We start from the raw sequence: 20145 nt of genomic DNA, 5'->3' as shown, positions 1-20145 counted from the left end.
TAGATATTTTTCGGCAAAGCTTGTTAATCCTCATGTCATTAGTGCTGTTTAAATTCACTGACAGTGTTTTTATTATTGCTAGCTGGATTAAATTATAACATCTGGGATGGGTGATCTCTCCTACCAAAGTGTCCTCGGTGCCATCTTCATTGAAGGCTTGATCTTCTCGCTCGTCTTCACAATTGGGTTCACCACAATTGAACTCTTCCTCTCGCTTAGAGACCCAAAGGGAGGTTAGGGAAAGCACCCATTATGATGCAGCAAATAAGGGAGGAGGCGGCCGTGGCGACGATAAAGTCTTTGATCATGCTATTTGAAATATGGATGATGGGGTATAAACAGAGAGGGACGCAGACGAAAATAGAGCAAGCTCCACCCAAGTCGACGAGGATGGAGGCATTGATTGCTAAGTTGTAAGCCATAGCAAGGAAGTTGGTGGCGGTGGCTTAAAGTTTAACGGTGAGGACAGGGTTGCACTCGGTGAGCCTTAACCATTTACCCACTCTTAACATTCACTGAGACAGAGGCTTGGGATGAGAGTCTAACAGGAGTAAAGCTAATAATCCGGGTAAGCTTGATGGGTTAGCTCGAACCCACTTGAAACAGGTTAGAACCGAACTTGATTATATTAGCTTTTTTAAAAAAAATAGAATACTTTAAACTTAATTTGAAAAAGCTCGGCTTAAATTGAAGACAAGCACTAGAATTTTTAGCTTTATATATATATATATAGAGAGAGAGTGTGTGTGAGTTAGTAATTTTAATCAAGCTCAACAAGTCAATCCAAATTTGATTGAAAAAAATTAGAATCAAGTTTAACTATATAAGCTTTTTTAAGAAGTTAGGATATTTTAAGTTTAATCTAAATAAGGTTAATTTGTTTAAATTATTGGTTTTAAGTAGGAGTGGTGGCAACACCTCCATTCCCATGAAGTCCAAATCCTAAAGCACTCCATTCCTATGATGTCCAAGTCCTAAAGCACGAATTGATTTTCTAGTGTGTGTGTGTTGTTCTGTCTTGTTCCGCACAGAGATTCCTTTTGTTCCTCTTCCTCCGGTCCATCGTGTCAAAAATAATAATCTGGCCGAACCAATCGTGTTAAAGTAACGGCGTTAAATGATTGTTAGGCATTTAAACGGTGTTTGATGTAAAAGGATTAATGAAACTAACAGTTAAAAATATAAGGGTCCATAAAACAAATAAAACTATAAGGACTTGCTTCAAAATTAAGATAAATTATAAGGTCTTACAAATATATTTTCCCCATTTTTATTCTTCTAATTCTGTTCGCATATATCTAATTTAAAGTTATATTATTTTCTACGTTCAATTATGTGAACCTCTTTGTGTAAATGTATTGGAAATTGTTTCATAAAAAAAATGCATTGGAAATTGCCTTTTGAGTGTGGTCGAATGAACTAAGCTCTTAACAAAACCCAATTCCGAAATTGTTTTAGTATTGTCCGGAAATTTTTAGGCCGAAAGCAATGCAAAAATAAGTTCTGCTTAAAAATTTTAAATTCGTTAAGAATCGAACAAGTCATTAACATGCGCTCGGCGCTGCAAAACACCACCTTCAAATGAGAGAGTATTCTCTCATCTTCCTTTCCATCCTCTTCCCCTTTGTTTTTTAATTTTTAACCATTAGATCAAGATTTTAAATAGTCTAAACTTGATTTCTTTCAAGATATTTCATTTTACTTTACTTTCATTGTATTTTTAAATTGTTGCTATTAAATTTTAGTTGTTTGAATTTTATTATTTATATTTTTTATTATTTAATATTTAAAAAATAATTTCATTGAAGATTAAATCTGAAACATTTAAATCTCAATCTAATAACTTGTAAGGGAAAAGAATGGAAGAGGATGGAAAGGAAGAGGAGAGAATCCACTGCCCTTTAAAACACAGTATGTTAAATCCTATTTCATCCCACTCACACGAGGTTTATGAGACCGAAATTTTGAAGGCGAATGCAGCTCATGTTCAGAACATTTTCAAAGTAAAATGATATGCCTCTTGCTTGTTTGATATGCATACGTGATAGAGTGATTGATGGGAATCTCCGTGTATTATATATGTATTGGGATGTCTTCCATCATGTCAAACGGACATAAGATACAACAAAATGAAATGTGTCATTGTCAATATATCACATTTCACGTTACTTTAATTGGAGAATTTTAATAAAGTTTTTTTAAATTTGATATAATTTCAATCATGTTATAAAAAATTTTAAAATTTTACTGCAAGGGAGGGTATTAAAATAAAATAAATTTTCTTGAATGACAAGAATATCTTTCAATTATAATTAATATTATTAAAAATAAATTAAGTTATGATTTTTATAAATAACATTACTAGAATAGCAAGTCAAATCATGATTTTTATAAGCAACATTATTATAATAATAAATCAATTTATGATTCTTACAAATAATATTATTGAAACAACAAATCAAGTTACAATGTTTATAGGTAATATTAATAAAATAATATGGCAAATTACATTTTTTTATGAATTACATTGCTATAATAATAAGTTAAGTTATGATTCTTACAACTAATATGAGCAAGATAATAAGTTATAGTTTTTACAAATAATATTACAAAAATAATAAAAAGTTATATATATTTTATTAATGTTACTTATGAAACATATAACTTGACTTGTTATTCTATTAAAATTGCTTGTAGAAAATCATAAGTTGACTTGTTATGTCGATTGTGCTAATTATAATTAAAAGATATTTTAATTATTCAAGCAAGAGAATTTATTTCATTTCAATACTTTAAATCTGCAATAAAATTTTAAATTTTTTTAAAACTCAATTAAAATCACGTCACATCCAAAGAACTTTAATAAAATTCTCCCTATTTTAATTATTATTGGAAAGTTGACATGGTCACAATTTTCAAATGGCTGTAAGAAATATAAATATGAATTTGGTGGGATGCCAATAGCTTCAATACAATAGTCGTAGAATCGGGCATACAGTTTTTGTATTGGGCTGCATTATTTATTCGTACACATTTTTAAAAATATATTTTTTTTAATATATGGCCACAACAAGCAAGCTATGTAAAAAAATTAAAATCTAATTATGTTAAGAGCCAAGAGGCTTCTACAAACATGCAAAGAGACATCAAATATTATAGTATTGAAATTACTGTGAGATATCTGGTGAGTTAAGTAATTAATACATTTATTTGTATCTCTATCAACATGATCGAACGTGATTACCCAATCCTCTATTGTGAAATTTCTGATTTTTAAAATACTTTTTATTGTGTTGAACCATTTTACTGACTACTCCTCTTAACTGTTTGTTTTAGTTTTGCCTCTCTGGGAAGTTAGATGCTTTTTTATTCCTATTTTTGTCTATTGTAAAGTTGATTTAAATTTTTTAATGAATTATATTTTAGTAGAAAATGTTTATTTTATTGGTTATTGTAACTTATCACGTTAATGAATCTTGCACTTATTAAATTACATTATTAGCTAGTGTTCACTAAGACGCTCCCATAACACATGAATCGGCAGTCTACTATTTGAATTATCACCGATACATCAAATTCTTCGAACAAACTGATTGGGTCGAGTTGATCAGATTATCACAAGAAAACGGCTTTATGGATTAGTTTTACACCGCCTTGCCATGCTACCTAAGAAATATGCCGAGAGTGGGAAAATCATTTTTCGTTTTTTTTTTATTTTTATGATTTATGAATGGCAACTCAACCCATCATGCTTTTCAACCACTTCACAATGACTACAAAATAAATACGGTCATGATAAATTTTGCCTCGCTGTATTGATAATTATTTATATATTTATTTACACTGCAAAAAAATAATAAAGATTCCCTCTCATTAGAGCCGGGATTTAAGCCAGAAAATAACAAGAGCTAAGCTGTTAATTTAAGATGAAAAATGGCAATTTGAGACTAAAAAGGATATCCCTTTTAAACCCTATTATTTCTTTAATTTTAATTTAAAAAATAAAAGACTATAATGAAATTGAAAAGTGAAGGAAAACCGTAGACTTATAGTGCGTGTTTAATTTTTAATTTATTAAAAGTTTATTTAATAAAAATCAGTTATTGAAATAAAATTTATATTTAAATACATTTTTTTAAAAGTCAGTTTAACAAATTAAAAATTATTTAGATTAATGATAATTTGTATTCTTGAAATTTAATTTTGACTATGCAATAATTAAAAAGAACATTAATTTATAATAAATTATAATTTTTATTATACACATATAATATATTAGAAATGTTTAAAAAATATGAAAGAAATTAAAATAACATAAAATTTAAGATGTTAAATAATAAGAATAAAAAATATATAGTTTAACATTGGAAAAAAATTATGTAATAAATAATTCAACATCATTAATATTGAATAGTTACATGATTAACAGTTTGATTTATAATATATAATCTGATCTCTAATAAAATCACAAACTTTATTCATCTTTTACTTGAAATTGACAATGAAAAAGCATGCTCATCATTATTATTATGAGTGTTAATTATATTTTCATCCTCAAATCAATTGCAAACTTTCTTCTAATAAAATTATGTGTAGCTATTGTTGCACCAACTATACAAACTTGCGTCACAAATAGATAACTAGGCATGTGTCGTGAGATTATGAATATGTTTTTCCAAACTCCAAAAATCCTTTTAATTGTGGTTCTTAAACTTAATTGATAATAATTAAAAATCTCATTATTATTTGTAAATCTGGATAAATGCCTGAAATCTAAAAGGTGATACCTATAAAATTTATAGGGACCTAAATATTCATGTAATATTAGATAGTCAACATCCACTAAATAATATTTGTCTGCCATAAAAAATAAAAATTATAGGAATTAATTAAATGTTGAAACAAATTATTTAAAATTAGATAAATATGAAATATGCGGAAGGGTATCATCATCATCTAAAAAATTAGATACACAATTATTTCTCTTATAATTGCTCCCAACTCTCACTTGAAATCTACCAAAAAGTAAAGTTTTAAAATTTACATTTCAAACCCATTTCAACTCACTTTTTAAAAGTTATTTTGCTCTTTAAAAAACTATCCAAACAACTTTTAACATTTTAAAAGTTTAAAAGTCCATTTCAAATGTTAAATATATGAAAATCAAATGGACCTTTAGTTATATGGCAGTATTTTAAAGTCTTGTTTGTATAATGACATCGTGTAGTCTATATAATCGATTTCATCTATAAAACAAGACTTGTTATTTGTTATTTTAAAATCATATTTAGTTCTAAATATAGGACAAAGATGCAATGAGTAATTTTTTCTCCAATATATCACACATTTTATCATAATAATTAATTTCAGTGGGAAGCCAAATGTAAAAGCCAAATATTTTTCCAAGTTTAAGGACATTAATCATATTTGTTTTTTTGATCAAACATTGATTATATTTGTTAAGAACGTGAAATTGATTAACTTTATTTTATAATTAGAAGAGAACGCATGAACCGTGGATACTAGTTATTAATATTGGACGATGATCTCTTTTAGCTAAATTCGACGCACGTGTACGGTGATAAGTTAGGAATGTGCAATGGGACAGCATCGCGGGCTTAGAGACTGAAAAGGTTTGAAAGATTCGATATCATTAATAAAAAACTCGTTCAAAGTATTTAATTGAAAATTCGAAAACCATAGCCAAAGTCCTATTACAGCAGATGACCGGGGCCTCTTGCTCATTTACCCTTAAAGGTCGCTATTTATTTTTGTTAACTTTATTCCATTAAATGCATGTCTTGGACTCTCGGTTTCACGGTAATACTGAACGTGATTCAATCCGTGTCACTGTAGAATAGAGCTCGCAACATTGCTGAACGGACGGAACATTTGTTAACAAAAAAATAATAACAGTAATAATAATAAAAGCTTAAGTCAATAGCCTATAGCCTAGTGGTGTTGTAAACTCTCTTGTAAACGACAGGTTGTTGTTGGTCAAAAATATGAACGAGAGGTTGTGGGTTTAATCATATTTATGATTATAATTTCATAACTTTAGGCAATTAATGCCTTACCCCTCTACTTCCCCCCCCCCAAAAGGTTTAATACATTTAAGTGGCGATCAATCAACATTGCAATTGACATATATTAAATGATTTTTCATTTTCATTTTTTACCTCATTATTTTTCATTATTTAAAATATGTGTTATGTATAATTTTGCAAATTTTGGCAGCATGAAATTAAAAATATTGTTTGTAAAACCGGAACAAACAGATAGGTCAAATTGGAGAACCAACAAATCACTTCTGCGTCCAGTTCAGTTTCTATGCCTTCCTTGAGTGCCTGCCAACCCCGGTTAACCTGAGTCGCACAATCCCATAAATTAGGCGGGTTATCTAAGATTGAGTAATAAGAGATAGAGCAAAACACAGGTTGAGACCTGAGATTAAGATAGTAATCAAGGAAGATGATACAACTCACGAGAGATCTGAGATTATGAGTGGCTGAGACTGAGGGAGCAGTTGAAGTTGGCTTGAGATAGAGGGGCTAGCGATAGGCGAGAGGAGAGACAGAGCAAGTACGACATGGTGAGACAGACAGAGACTTGAGACTATGAGGCCAACGCTGAGGAAAAGCAAGAGATGAGTACGAAGATGTAAGACTTGAGATTGCAAGCAGTGGCGGCGAGGTGTTTGAACTTAGACTTGAGACAGTGAGTAGGCCCGTGAGTGATGCTTTGAGGTTGAGGGTGATAGCAATTCTATGACAACGGAAGATGAAGTTTGATGAGATGATAAGGCAGCGGGTGTCAAAATCTATTAGGGATTTTAGGTTACTTTAATTTTTTCACTCCTCCCCTCCCAGTTTTTTTTGTCAATTTTTTATCATTCCTATTGTCTCTTTGTTTACAGCAATAAACGGTGCTTTAATTTTAATTTGAGTAGATTTTCATATCTTTTATGTAAAATATATTATTTTATTATTGTTAGGATTTACTGATTTTGGAATTTGTTGCCATTATCCCATGATCTCATTTGTTAGATAACCGTTGCCGTGATCTCATTTGCATGATCTCCACCATTTGTTGGTGCACGATCGGGCAATTTTTAACTATTTTATTTTATTTTATTTATTTTATGATATAACTTGCCTATTTAAGGCTGTTTAAATATTTATGATATAATTTTAAGCATTCTCCAACTTTTTTCTCTATTTTTCTTATTTTATATTTAACAATTATGACTAGTCTGACTTCAATTTAACCCTAATTAAACCCTTAACTTTAAAATTTTAATATAAATTGATTTAATGATTGATTTAATCTTTAATACCTTAACTAAAATTGTCATTAAGGCTTGATAATGACTTCGTATAATTATTTTTTTATCATAATCGATGTACAGAATGCTGCATTTATGCCTTGATGAGTGATGGGTCCAAAATGCACAGGACTCAATACTATCCCACTGTCCCGGTCCACTTGAGCTGCCTTCATTTGTTGGACGTGGAATTTCCATGTATTAATAAATAATACTAACATTGATTAACCAACACTTAATTGAATAATTAAATATACAATATTAATGTATTACCAAAAAATACAATATAAATAATATTATTATTAGGAGAAATTATACCTAAATTTCACAGAAGAGATTTAATTTTTTAATTATTAAAAAGTCATATAAAATGTACAAAATATTCTCAAATTTCAAATTCCGCACATTTAAAAGTTAGCATAAGGTATTTATAACTTGTAAAGAAAAATAATAATTTATAATAGTAAGTTGTAAATACATGTTACCCAACTGTAAATACCCTTGACAAGTTGCAAAAGTATAAGATTTGAGAGTATTTTATATATTTTATAAATTTTTTTAGTTATTAAATCTCTTTTGTGCGATCTAAATATAATTCTTCCATATTATTATAGCCTTTCCAAATGAAGAATCCTCTTTGCACTCTATATTTCTCGTAGATACCTTTGGAAATCAGTCTCGCACTCTCGCAATTTCAAGTTACAGTGAAAGAAAAAGTAGAAGAGTGAAAACTTAGGATCTGTTTGAAAATTTATTCTGAAAATAGTTTTCTATTCTTCAAAATAAAAGAATAAAAAAATCTGTTTGGTAACATGTTTTTAAAAAATATTTTGAAAAACAAGAAATTATTCTGGAGAACAGAAAAATAGAAACAACTTTTAAATGTTTTGTGATTATTGTTCTGGAGAATAAGAAAGAATAAAAAAATACCTATTTTTTTATTTTTTTATTCTCAAACTATGTTTTACAAAATACCAATTCTTAAAATAATAAAATAAAAATAGTTCCAAACAACTCCTTATATTCTGATTTTTTTTAAAAAAAAAACTTATATTAAAGAGAGAAAAAACAAAAAGTGAAAAACTCACCCACACAAGTAGCAGGAGGGCAAAACTTACATGACATCACTCGAAAGTAAATATAAGCCCACAAGGCTAATTGAATGGGACTGACATTTTTTTAAAGTTGAAATTTGAGGATTTTAATGAATTTTTAAGTATTTTTTCATTTTTTTATGAAATGTAATTTTTTAGAAAAAGATAAACTTCACATAAATTTATAGATCCCAATTTCAAATAATTTAAATCCAATTGAATGTCCACTAATCACAAATCACAATTCCCGTCGTGCATTACGTACAACGGTGTACTTATAATACTTGAAGTATGATTTTTAAAAATTTTTTTAAATGAAAAATATAACACAAGAATTAACAATATCATATACTTATTCAGCTCTCTTTATAAGTCATTTCTATCAATTTCATCAATATTAACACAAAAAAATAAGAAATAAAAGTGTATAAAATTTTAAATATATTCCTATAAAACAAATCTAATAAGTGATGTCATGTTATTTTTTTTCTTTTACAAAAGATAATTTTAAAAATATATTTTGAATATTACGTAAAAATTTATACTGTGATTTATAAATGGGATTAAAAAGAATTTTTAAAATATGTCTTGTGAATGGGACAGAAGGAAGTACTTAATACTTGTTTCGTTTATTTTGGTGACTCCTTTTTTAACATTTTGAAATTGCCGTGTGTATTTTCTCCCCTTTCACAAGATAGTCACTAAAAGAGTATAGTCGGTATACATAGCTTCTTTTGAGAAAGGAGACTTTAGCCTTTTAATATTTTATTAGGTCTTATTTTAAAAGAGTCATTTTTTCCTGCATTATAAAGGGCGGAAAGGTTTCTCGAAAGATGATGTTACAAAGCTCTGATCATTTTTAGTTTGAGATTCGCGACCAAAGAAGTAGTATTCCTCTTTCCCTCTCGCGAGACCAGATTTATTTAAAATCCCTATTCTGGTCTTCACGACTTCACCGTCTTCACCCGCCTGCCTTTCCACATTAGAAAACCGCGATGTGATTGAAATTTGATGTTATTCACATCACTAGGGCTTACCTTGTTTTACCAAGTGCGTTTTTCCAGTGTTTCGCTCTACATATCCAGCTGGCAAGAATCTAGTGATCCATAATCAAAATCACCTTGAGAATTTTTTTTTTTAAATAGATGAGTTAAATGACAATATTCATTACAGTCGATCCATGCTTTACCTTTCAAAAAACATGTAGCAAGACCCCCATCTCCGTAAAATATGTGGATTAAGGTTTAAGTTATTTATCGAGGTCAAATTTTGTATATCATCCTCATAATAGTAGGGAGGAGTGTTCAACATACCTGTCCCAATTAGTTTGATTTTGTCCTACTCATGTTAGGGAAGGTCTTTTCCTAGCCAAAAAAAGCAAGACAAGACTTTTCAAAATAAGACAAAACATGATATAAGGTTACTCTCAAGACATCTCATACTGTCCCATATTATATATATATATATATATATATTGTTGTCAAGAACAATAAATTACTAAGTGTTTTAGAGAAGTTGAGTCTCAATCGATGACAAAGAATTCCTGAGCTCTCTTATCAAAGTTTACCTAGATGTAAAAGATATGTAAAAGACATGTAACAATTGGTAGAACAAGTGTTTGATTAATACTAAAAATTATAAAGCGTAAATGGTTATAGGTTTAGAATGAAATAAAACTAAACTGATAAACCTAACAACTATGGGTGCAAAGTGCAAGTCTTTGGAGTGATCTTCATATCCCTTTTTTGTGATTTGGTGCTTTATTTATAATGATAGAGCAATAGTAGTCTCTCTCTTAAAATCTGGAACATTCTTACGAATAATTAGGAAATCCTTACGATGATCTGCGAAATTCATGACATGATCTTTTATCATTGTGTTCCATTTTTGAGCAACCAGCCCGTTTCTCTGAGATACTTGGGCATAATGATTATGTTTCAGCGAGATCCAAGATCGTTTGAGATTGTGACTTTATATATCAATAGTTTAAAGAGTGAGTTTACAACTGACATAATTTTGATGTGCTTATCCAACTGAGTCTTTCTATTGAGATTGGGTTAGCCTTTTTGTTTAGATTGTTGATTAGGCATGACTCTTCAATTGCTTAGCCTATATGACTTTATGGCCTATTTGAATGCTTTGGCAGGCGACGTTTCATATTTAGCCCAAACATATATTGTTGCTCACCGCAAATGCACGGGTCGTAGCAAGTAATATAAAATGAGTAGAGTATTGTTCCCTCAAGAATTTGTTTAAAAAACTATAATTAAGCAAAAGACTAAGTAAATTTGATCAAGTTGAGCTACACAAAGTTAGGTGAAATGATTTTGCAGATGAAACTAACATTAAAAAATAAAGAAAAGTGAGTGATTCACAAACTTCCAACATAATTTAGGACCTAGGATTATTTATCCCCCTTGCATTTCATAACACAAAAATTACCTCCTCTCATAAATGCTTTTAGTGAAAATAAGTACTAACCTAGGGTTCTAAAAATACTTAGACAAGCTCTCTCAAGTCATGAACAAGTGTTTAGTTAAATTAATTGCTCAATCTCTTGTTACAATTAATAAAACTCAATTTTAAACAACAACCCTAATGTGGCTATGTAAGGCTAGCAAGTATATCTCTTTCTTATTAGCAAAACCATCCATTCAACATGCAAATATTAAGTTCTTACACAATTTTACCTAAGTTTTACACTCAACCTAGCCCTCTCAAGCATCAATTAAGTGAACCCAACATTTAAATGGTGGCCAATCAAGTAAAAGCATTAAGGAAAGAGTAAAATAAAAACACACACACACACACACATATATCATTAATCACAAAAAGAGAGGAGAAATATAGTGTTAATCCATACAAGGGTTCTAAATAATCCTAGAATAAAGGGTTTAGCTACTCATAATCATTCACAAGCTACAAATATATAAAATAAGTGGACCCATTTTAGATTACAAGAGAGGAAAGGGAAGAGGAATAGAAAAACTGAAGAAAATGAGCTTCAAATGTCTTCAAAGCTTCAATCTCTTGATCCCAACTCTTCCAATGCCCAAACCCTAGTACAATCAAGCTCCAAAAGTGTCTAAAAGTCTAAATAATGCGTTCTGGGTTGAGCTCTCAGCTTATATGTGTCCTAGCCAACTAATTTCTGATAAATAAAATGCAGTATTTTTCTGATAGCGACAAAAGTAGCGAACTAAAGTCACGATTTTGAGACGACTTTGACAGTTTTGCACTGTTTTTATAGCTAACGAAAATCATTCCTTTTGCTCTTGATTTCTTCATCCTCCAAGAGCCTTTCAAAAACATCCACAAAGTTCCAGAAATACTTCTAATCAAAATAATATGAAATTAGGTGAAAAATATCAAATTAAAGTCAAGAACACAAGCCCAAAACAAAATACACATTTTTCTAATTCTGGCAATAAAAACATATACAATTGAACCAAAATGGATTAGAATTTAAGAAAAATGTGATAAAATAACATGAACTTCTAAAGGTTAACATATATATATATATATATATATTATTTTTAAAAAATAAATGTTAAATATATTAATTATATTAATACTCCCTTTATTAAAAAATGTAAGGTATTTTTAATCGAATTTCACTTCAATAAAGTAATTACTTTTTTTTTTCACATTTACCCCTACTAAAGAGGTTGTTTCACCCTAAAATAAATATAAATGATTTATTCATAGGGGCATTTAAAAAAAGGTAATAATTATACCTTAAAAAGTTAAAAATGCATTATATTTTTGAATATTCAATTCTTTAAAAAATATCTTATATTATATTTTTAAACGGAGGGAGTATAATTTATTCTCATATTAATATATATTATTCTTAATATTAATATAATAATAATTATATTAATTATAATTTTAATATTTGCAATCCATATCAAAAACTAAAAAGTCTTGATACTTACAATTTTAATGACAAGAAATAAACAGTGCAAGATTATCTCTTTTTTCAACATATTAATTATATTTATATAATTTATTTGTATATTTATATATTTAATAATTATTATTTATATCGTATTTTTTTCTTTTTCTTAAAGTCAATAGTTTTAAATATTTCAATTAAAAAAGAAAAATAATGACTTAATGTTATATTTGGCTTGTTTTTTTTTATTTTTGTAGCTTGGAGGTCATTTGTAATTATTGTTATGATGTGTTATGTTTTGTGTACTCAACTTTCACAACATATTTGAGAGTATATGATGGAACGAAAAGGAATGATTATTAATGGAATGGTATGGAACGTTCCATTATTTGGGAGCTTTATTAACGGAATAAATAATTTTACTTAAGCATTATTTAAGAATAATTTTAAAATTAATAGATTTAAGAAAAAATATAACTTTTAGTCACTACACTTTGCTCAAATTTTACTATAGGTTCCTACACTTTTATTTTTTATTGTTCTAGGTCCCTACAAGGTTTTCACACTTTGTTCATTTAGGAACCTAGAACACCAAAAAAATAAAAATGTAGGAACTTAGAATATTTAAAAAAAGTGTAAGGATCTATGACAAAACACGAAAAAAGTGCAACAACCAAGAATTATATTTTTTTCTTAATTTAAATTAGATATAATTATATTTTTCAGTTTTATAATAGGGAGAGTGAAAGTGAGAAAGGATGAGAAGTATGGAGGTAATTTTATAATAATATTATTTGTATTTCCATCCTTGACTCTTCAAATTGAGGGTTAAGGAAAATAAATTTATAATGGCAAGTGATGGCTTGTAGGACGACCCAAAGTCATTCCAACCTTTTTTAAAAAATTCTCCCAAATAATGATATAAGGCCTTTAGCTATCTCATTTCATTTCATCTTAAAAAAAATTCCAAACATTACCTAGGTTGTGGACTTGTACTTTGTAATTGATGTAATTGAATAATTGACTTTAAGTTGTGACTTATGTACTTGTATTATTTTGGCTTAAAACTTAACAAGTTATGTGATTTAACATTTCAATAAATATCATCATCTACATCTTTCTTCCTCATTGTCTACTTTACCTGGATGTTTTAATCTCATCTTGGTCTCATTTCGATTTTTAATGGGACGGGATAATTTTTAAAATAGGATAAGACATGAGACAAAAATATAATCCCAGTCACTTTTTAGGATGGAATATGAGACAAGGGTTTCTCGATCCTATCCAATACTATAAACACCCTTATTAGCAAAAAGGTTTTAAGTGATATGATTAACATTGTAGAATCTGTCATGAAACTTTTTTTTTAACAAATTATTACCATAGTTTCAAAAAATATATTCATATTTAGCCCAAACATATATATATTTAAATTTTTTTGGTACAAAAATTTAAAAAATTAAGTTTCAATAAGAGTGTCATACCGTTGGTCTTCTACAGTTAACGATGTATCACACTTTCTGGCTCTTATTCTGCAGAAAAGGGGGAAGGATCCAAGGATATTATATGAAAATATATAGGAGCCCAGTATTTGGTTAGTACCGTTCAGCACTTCAAGCTCCAACGCATTCAGATTTTCTTCTGACTACAGAGCATAATATTAAAGTGTATAATACACAGATATTTTGATTTTATAAAATATATCAATGCAATCAACTCCTCGGTTAAAATATAATATTGAGCATGGGAGTATTTATTAGTATTGATTGTGAGGATGTAGGAAATATATAATACTTATCAATTTTCATATAATGTCCACTGCAAGTACTAAAAATGACTAGTTTCTTGCGCTCGACTTGAAGAACCACCCCTCCATCCACTCCCGCTGGCACGACCAGTGATGTTGATCTGATTGCTAATCTTGTAAGAATTCAAGAAACAAACTAAAACGCAGTCCACGAATGGAAACAAATCATCCGTTGCCAATTACAATTTAATTAAAATCTTTCAGAAATTTCAAGTTGGATTCGCCGGTCTTCCGGCTAACTTGCAATCTTTTTTATTTCCAAGCATGACTCTAACCAAACAAGGCTTAATCTTTGCGTAACAGCTCCCTTGTTGAAGCAGCGATGAGGTCTCAGGTCTGCCTACTTATGCAAGAAATGGAGACGACCGAAGTGAAGGGAAAGATAGAGCTAGGTAGACTTCATTGGCATCTTAAATTAGGGCCTTTTATTTCATTAAATAAATAGATATCTATAAAAATAAAGCTATATATGCTCTTAACCCTTTTTGTGATTTTCTTGTTTTTATTATAAGCATTTCATTTGAGTCGAAAGACATTGAAGTTATGGAGGAGAGATTAATTGTAAATTTAAATTATAGAAAAGGATATTAGAGTCAAAAAATTTTTGTTTGAATAGAAGTAAGATGAAATATTTATATTATAAATTTAGTAAGAGACTAGTCAACAGTTATTTGAAAGTAAAATTAGGAAATTAAATTATATCTTAAGTGAAAAAGTTTAGATATTTGAGAGCCATTATTCAAAATAATGGCGAAATTAGGAGGGATATTTTACATGGGATTCAAGCTAAGTGGTTGAATTGGAGAAAAACTAAAGAAATTATCTGCGATCGTAAGATGCTTAATAAACTTAAAGGAAAGTTTTATCGTACTGCTATCAAACCAGCTATGTTATATAGTAGTAAATGTTGGGCTCTAACGGGATAGTAACAGCATAAAGTTGGAGTAATATAGATAAAAATATTACGATGGATGTGTGGACATACATGTAAAGATAAAATTCAAAATGAATATGTACGCGAAAAAGTAAGAGTAGCATTTATTGAGAAAAAAATGATAGAGAGTCATTTGAGATGGTTTGAGTATGTACAAAGAAGACTGCGGGAGGCACCAGTGAAAATAGTGATACATATAATTTTGAGCCCTGTTAAGAGGGATAGAGGAATGGTTAAGAGAACATTTTTAAAAGTTATTGAATGTGATCTCTTAATTAATAATTTTTTTAAAAATTTAATAAATAATAAAATATAATAATATTTTATAATTTATATAGTCGATCCACCTAATAAAATAAAAATTTGTTATTGTTATTGTTGTATAATAAGCATTTCATATATTGGAACTTTGGAACCCACATTATTGGGCAGGATCTAAAGATGTCCCCAGCAGCACGTGAGCGAGTTTCAAAAGTGAAGGTGACAGCTAGTTGCTGTTTGCTTCACCTCTCAGTCACAAGCATCACCAAAAAGGGGACCACTGTGCAAAATTCAAAAAAGCTTGTCTCGTGCATGTGCCCCTCTCATCCCATATTCCCATGACGGGGACTCAATCTAGCAAAAGAATCGTTCCTTCTTCTTTGTACTGCTACTTCCTCCAACTCCTTCACGCGCAAATGCAATATACTATCACAACGCGTGACCTCCCAACTGCGTAATTTTAGTTATAAGATTGAAAAAAAGAAGAAAAAATCACAATGAAGACCTCAAAGCAACATTTTTACATAAAAGAATCAAAGCATTCTGATTTTATTTTTTAGGATTAGAGGATTAAATTGTAAATAATTTTAAGTGTGAAATGACAAAAATATCTTTACCTCTTTTTTTTTTTAAAAAAAAGTCAATCTCATGATCATCGATACCAAAGTCCTACCGCTAGACATCGGACCAACAATGACTGGTCATTGAAGCTCCGGCACCAATTGCCATTGCCAATCAATTTAACTTAATTAGTGAAAAATGTGATTGGAGGTTTGAACTCATGATTTTTTTGCTGCTTAAAAAGTTTATAGCCATCAAGCCACCATGCCTATTTATTAATGTTAGGCAAAAAAAAAACTATATATATAGTAATTTAAGCTTCCAAACCACTTTCAAATTATGACAGAATGTTGACTTGTTATTTTTTAAATAGAAGTTGTTATTTTATTATGTTTACTTGTTAATTTGATATAACTAATTGCAAATTGAAATGTTTAACAATTCACGTATTTTATAAATTTTCATTTATAAATTAACATTTATAAGCCATTAAAATAACTTATTTATATAAGTAATAAATTTAGTTTCTAAACCATTCGTTTGTTATAGCACAATGTGATTTATTAATTTTTAAACATAACTTGTTGTTTTTATAACTTTATTTGTCAATTTGACATGACCAATTAAAAATTAGGAGGTTAAAAAATTCATACACTTTATAAGTTTTGATTTGCAAATTGACATTTAAAGGTCATTGAAATAATTTGCTAATATAGGTAATAAATTTAATTTCAAAATTACTTTTTTATTATAACATAATGAATACTTTTTAATTCTTGAATCACGTTTGTTGTTTTTCGAACTTTACTCGTTAATTTGATATATCCAATTAGAAATTAATAGGCTTAAAAATTTATATACTTTATAAGTTCTTATTTGTAAATTAACATTTAAAAGTCACATAGGTAATAAATTTAGTTTTAAAATCACTTTATATATATATATATATATATAATGTAACAGTAACTTGTTAATTATTGAATGATAATTGTTATTTTACAAAGTAAAAGGTTTAAAAATTTATATATTTTTCATAGTGTTGACCTGTTAATTAATTATTAGTACTTGTTATTTTATTAAGTTTATTTGTTAATGAATTTTTAAGCCTCTCAATCAATAATTGACCATGTTAGATGTAACATCCCAATTTAAATTTTAATAATTAATTTAGATTAATAGAAATTTAAAAAAAATATTTAGAGGTAAGCAAATTAGTAAAAAATAATTATTAAATCTAATTTAGGATATAATTCTAAAAAAATTAAAAAAAATTATTTAAAAAAATTAATTAAAAAATAATAAAAAATATTATTAAATTATCATTATAATAAAAAAAGAAAAGGTATTTTAAAAAAAAGGAAGAAGAAGAAGAAAAACGAGTTTGCTTTCGGCGGCCGCAATGATTACATGTAAAATAGTAAAAAAGAAAAAAAAGGAAAGAAGAGAGAGGAAAGGGAAAAAATTAAAAAAAAAAATTGTGGGACCCACATTTATTTTTAAAAACCACCGTTCTCTTCTCATTTTCCTTCATTTCCTTCCTCTTTCGCGTGCAATCAGAGAGAGCATCTGTGAGCGTGAATCGCTGGTGCGGAAGATCTGAATTTTTAATAGGATATTTAGGGTGTGATTTTAAGCTTTTCAAGACTAAGTAAGTGTTTTAAAAATTTTTCTTAGTCATCCTTCTTCTTTGATTTCTGAGTTTGTAGTGGTAGAAAATTTAAGATCTGGAAGAGGGATGAATTTATGTTGAATAAATATAATTTTTGAGGTTGTCAGTAGTATAATAAATGTTCTAGAGTATAAATTTGTTGATGATCTTTGAATTTATAGCTTATGGATCAAATTCTAAACTAGATCTGAAAATATATGTTGATTTATTGAGGTTTAGATGATTATTTGGGATGAGAAATGAACTATTATGGCTATAGGATTATGATTCTAAATTAGAGACTCAATTTTTAATTTTTGAGTATTTTAGGTACGAATTTATAAAATAAAAAAAATTTGATAATAGAAATTAGTTTAGAAGTTGATTTTTAGATTATTAATGTTTATTGATAATTAAAAGAGGAGTTAAAAATTTTACTTAATAGTATTAACTCTAGATTTGTATTAAAATTGAGATTAGGAATTATGTTATATTTTTAATTCTATTATTAGAATTATTTTATTAGTTTCAAAAATTGAAACTAATATTTATAAATAATATGTTATTTGTAGATTGTATTACTGGTGAAGATTGTGGTGAGAGAGAAATTTTAAGAAATAATTTATTGAAAAAGCCACAAGGTAACCATGCTTTTAATTTATGATTTGTGTTACTTCATGTTAATTGGGTGATTATTAAGAAAATTATAAATTTTGTAATATTATATAATTGTGCAATATTATTATGAATTTGTTTGATTATTGTGGGAGGTGTTGGAAGACTTGCTATTATTGTTGTATTTATGTGCCACGTGGTACACCCCTATTGGAGCTCAATAGGTGGTTTGTAAGGGCTCGGGCTAATCTACCTTTAGCCGGGTAATTTAGCATCGAGTGTGGGCTACGGCTCGAGATTAATGGAGGGATATAAGGATGGTTGTTTGTGTATATTGTAATATTTCTTATATTTGTTGGAATTATATTATTTTTAATTCTCACTTAGTAAGCACACACTTAACTATTTGTATACACTATCATAAATTGGCTTTGGTTACTGGGACTTTTGAGTCTCATTATGTGATTAACAATTTTTAGGAGAAGAGCCACGAGTGACACATGGAAGAGTCCCAGAGGCTTAGTGGTATAGATCCACTGTCTCTTTTGGGTATTTAATTTATGATTTATAATGTGTTATATTGCCAATATTAGGGCTTTTTGTTTATTGTCAATTATATGAATATATAAATGTAATCATGCCTTTCAAACTATTTCTATTTTTGGTACAATTTGGATGACTGTAATTTTAATATTTGGTTTACTTTGGATTGGTTAAAATGACATGATTATAAAGCCAAATAACTGGCTTGTGTTGAAAATTTATTAAATTGCTTATTTTACTTGTTGGGAGTATAAGGATGGACAAATGTGATTTAGTTTACTTGTTAGGAGTATAAGGATGGACAAATGTAATTTAGCCTAATGGCATGTGGGAGATAAAAATTTATCTGAAATGTTATAGTGCGTGAGTTGAAGCCAATTATAAAATATTTTATATTAAAATTATTGATATAAAAATGTGTTGGGTGGTTGTAACCCAACTATGGTTGAGTTAAATTATTTTTAAAAAAAATTTTGGTGTGTTACATTAGATTAACAAGTAAAGTTTGAAAAATGACAACTACTATTCAAGAATTAACAAGTCACTTTTATACTATAAAAAAGTGGTTTTGAAATTAAATCTATTACTTATGTCAACAAGTTATTTTAATGACCTCTAAATGTAAATTTATAAATGAGAATTTGTAAAGTATATGAATTTTTAAGCTTCCCAATTTATAATTGGTTATGTTAGATTAACATGTAAAGTTTGAAAAATAACAAGTATCCCTTAGATATTAACAAGTTACTATTATGCTATACCAAAAAAGTGGTTTTAAAATTAAATTTATTACTTCTATGAACATATTTTAATGACATTTAAATATCAACTTACAAATAAAAACTTGTAAAGTATATGAAATTTTAAACCACCCAATTTATAATTGGTCATGTTGGATTAGCAAGTAAATATGATAAAATAATAACTTCTTGTTCGAAAATTAACAAACCATCCTTGAAAGTGGCCTGAAAATTTGGATTACTACGCATATTATTTTTTCTTAATATTATTATGAGATAGTGCAAATAAATTTTCAACAACAGAAAATGGAGCATTTGGCACCTTCCACCCATTTTGATCGAACGGTCATTTGTTGAGCCATTATTTGACTGGGAAAAAAAAGATGGCGTGCCACGTGTAGTCCACCCACTGAACCTTCTGTTTACACTATCATTCTCTCCCCTTCTCCCTTCCATGACGCCAAAGCTTGCATTATTGCTTGCTAGAAACCTCCGTTTAGTTGTAACTTCCATTCGTCGATGACACAAGCTAAATCCAGCCAAGCATCCAGAACTATGTTTCCTCGCAGCCGAGGATGAGAGATGGCCATTGTGTTGGCTAAGATGCTATCTCACATTGTTGCTCACCGATTCTGCCAAATCGGCCGCCCATTATTTATATAACCCCTTCTTCTTCTTTCACCAAGACTTAGCTTACTTCATCCTCTTCACTCCCTATTT

Source organism: Prosopis cineraria, unplaced genomic scaffold (assembly GCF_029017545.1).
Source record: "Prosopis cineraria cultivar Desert tree isolate PC_DT_omini unplaced genomic scaffold, ASM2901754v1 PC11, whole genome shotgun sequence".
Taxonomy (NCBI): Eukaryota; Viridiplantae; Streptophyta; class Magnoliopsida; order Fabales; family Fabaceae; genus Prosopis; species Prosopis cineraria.
Note: the sequence above shows the minus strand (reverse complement) of the source record.